The sequence below is a fragment of the Geospiza fortis genome, unplaced genomic scaffold, assembly GCF_000277835.1.
Source record: "Geospiza fortis unplaced genomic scaffold, GeoFor_1.0 scaffold163, whole genome shotgun sequence".
NCBI lineage: Eukaryota > Metazoa > Chordata > Aves > Passeriformes > Thraupidae > Geospiza > Geospiza fortis.
This window is the reverse complement of record NW_005054401.1, coordinates 1,096,707-1,099,960: the sequence shown is the minus strand read 5'-3', so window position 1 is coordinate 1,099,960 and position 3,254 is coordinate 1,096,707. Positions and strand designations below refer to the sequence as shown.

The 3,254-nt window shown below is 40.1% G+C and overlaps 1 protein-coding gene across 1 annotated transcript in view; it reads right to left on the bottom strand.

The window, feature by feature from the left end:
- Positions 1–3,254, bottom strand: part of WDR70 (WD repeat domain 70) — a 133,558-nt gene that overhangs the window by 124,117 nt on the left and 6,187 nt on the right. The window lies entirely within an intron of this gene.

The following is a 3,254-nucleotide window of genomic DNA, read 5'->3' as shown; positions in this document are numbered from 1 at the left end:
GGGTGTTGTGTTTTGGTTTTTTTGGTGGTTTGGTTTTTTTTTTCTCCCTCTGGCTTGGTTTCTGTTTGCATCCTTTCATTTGCATGAAGGCTGAAGGCGCTTGGTTGGCCCATTACAGTTCTGTTCAGGCTGGCTCGTTTCGCTGGAGGTGGATGATGCACTTTACTTAGGTGTAATATGATACGTATAGTACCATATTCCTTATAACTACCCTTTAAACACCTTTTACAATATAACAACCAAACTAACAGTACATGCTTAACAATTACCAACTATTTTACAACACTTTCTAACCTACTTTTAACTGAACTTCTACTTTTCTCAGTTTCTCGCACTGTTCGAGCATATTTCTGGCATTCTGATCACTTTCTTTTTTTATTAACATTACTTTTTTGCTATTTTTCCCTTCTACGTTACCTTGTAGCACGATGCTGCTTTGGACAATGCTGGTTACTATCCAGACTAGATATGGAATTGTACATGGTAGTAATATTACACTTGCTAGTGCACACATACCACAAAAAAGGCCAATTTCTTCCACCATTTAGCATCCCAGGTGAACAAACTGTCCCACCAATCGGATTCTCCAAACAAGGGAGTCCATGTATTTTACAGTTCAGTGGGGAAGTTTGGGGGAGGTAGCCCTTTTTCCTTAGTTCTTCTAGGGTTGTTGTTACCGTTTCTATGTATTTTTGCATTGTCATCCCTGCCTCTAGATGTTTCCCAATGCTCTACAGGGTAAGTAAGAAAGGCAGCCCAAACAACATTTTGTAAGGAGAGACCCCTAGATCTGTTCTGGGTCTCGTTCTCATTCATAATAAGGCTAGTGGTAAACATTTGACCCAATTCCATTGGGTTTCTAAGATCAATTTTGTTAAGATATTCTTCAAGGTTTGATTCACCCTCTCAACCCTCCCAGAACTCTGAGGGTGCCAAGGGGTGTGTAACTCCCACTTTGTTGCCAGGGCCCTGATGACTTGTTGCAGAACACTGGATGGAAAGTGGGGGCCACAGTCCGAATCAATAATACTTACTAGTCCATATCTCAGAATAATTTCTTCCCAGAGAACTTTTTCACAGTTTGGGTTTTCTCCCTTCTCGTGGGGAGTGCTTCAATCCAGTTTGATGGTAAACTAGGACCAATAGGTGTTTATACCCTTGAGCTGGAGTTAATTCAGTAAATCAACCTGAATACTCTGGAAAGGTCTTATGGCTAATTTCCTCCCTCCCAGAGTAGTTTTTCGCATCACCTTTTTGTTGACTTTTTGGCAGGTTAAACAATCTCCTGATGGATCTGGCTATTTCATATATTCCCATCCCAATGTAATATTTCAGGAAATGGTTGCATACTCCTTCCCCAGTGAGTTTATTGGGGTATCTCTTCCATCACTTTTCTGGTTATTATTCAGTTAATATTTGTCACCCGTATGGGGTCCACCACTTTCCATCCTCTGTTTTTACCCCTCCCATTTTCTCTATTTCTTTTAGCTCTTTGTCATTGAAAATTGGTACCCCCTCTTTCCTTATTTTTCCCTGGTCTTCTTTTACCCTTAGGACTATGACCATATCTCTAAGGCTGCTTCTTTGGTGGCCAGGCCTGGTAATTTGTTTCCTTGGATTTCAGGGGTATCCCCTTTTTGGTGGCCTTTAATATGGACTATGGTAATTTCTTTTGGTCCTCTAAGGGATTTGAGTACTTCCCTCATCTGACTTTCATGTGCCAGATCTTTCCCTTTTTGAGTTAAGGTATCCCCTCTCTTTTCAGGTTTTTCCAAAGGTATGAGGTATGCCAAAGGCATATCAAGAATCTGTCTAGATTGTCGCTATATCGTCTACTAATAAATCTAAACTTTCTTTAAGACATATATCTTACAATGTTGTGCAGACAAATTTATGGGGAATTTCCCTTTTTCTTTGATTTCCTCTGCTTCAATAATGGCATATCCTGATGTCCTTTTTCCCACTACAATTTGAGAGGATCCATCTATATACAGGGCCCTTCCATACAGTAAGAGGTCTTCCTCTAGGTCTTCTCTTACTTTTGTTTCTATCTCAATTAGCTCCTTACAATTATGCTCTAAATTTCCCATTGGTTCCCTCATTAAGAATTGAGCAGGATTTAAACATTTTGAGGTGACAATCTCTAGATTCTCAATATTCATCAGGGTTATTTCATACCTCAGAATTCAGCTGTCTGTTAGCCACTGAGGAGCTTTTCAGCCTAATACTGTCCTCAAGTCGTGGGTGTGTGTACTTGAATCCCCTCATTGAATGTAAGCTTTAGAGTGTCTTCTAATAAGGCAGCTGTGGCTGCCACAGCTTGAATACAGGCGGGCCACCCTCTTGCAACTGGATCCAATAATTTTGACAGATAAGCCACTGGCTTCCTGCTTCCCCCAATCTTGAGTTACTACTCTATATGCTATACCTTCATTAACATTAACAAACAGATCAAATGGTTTTCTTAAATTAGGTAGGCTCAAAACTGGGGCTTTTGTCAATCGAGGCTTTAAGTCTTGGAACCATTCCGTATCCTCCAGAGTCCAGGCTATAGGTTCTGTGCTTATTAATTTTTCATACAAAAATTTTACATTTTGAGTATATTGATCAATCCATAATTTACAATAGCCCATTAGACCTTATAGCTTTCTTACATCTCTTTTAGTTATGGGTGGAATTGACAGGATCCCCACAACTCTTTCAGGACTGAGCTTTTTGTACCCTTTTCCAATTAGATGCCTCAAGTACTTTACCTCTTCTACAAACTGGAGTTTTTTCTTTGATATTTTTAATCCTTTTTCTCTCAGAAAATTTAGTAAACTTATACTGGCCTGTTGGATCTGTTCTTGATCTTTGCCGGATATTAGTAGGTTATCCACATATTGCAGAATTTGTATTTCTTCCCCAGGTACAAAGGACCTTCAAAGATCTTCTAAGGCTAGTCCAAATAGGTTAGGGGACTCTGTGAATCCCTGTGGGAGGTGGGTCCACCTAAGTTGTTGTTTACATTTGCAGTCTGGGTCTTCCCATTCAAGGCAAACCAATTCCTGCTCCCCACCTCTAACATGCAGGCCCAGAAAGCATCTTTCAAATCTATTACTGAGAACCATGCATGCTGTCCTGGAATTTGACTGAGAAGGATTTGACACTATTGGATATCTGGAAACAGTTGGTTTGTTAATTTCCCTCAAATCCTGCACGAATCGATAGGTTCCATCAGCCTTTTTGACAGCTAGAATTGGTGTATTATGTGG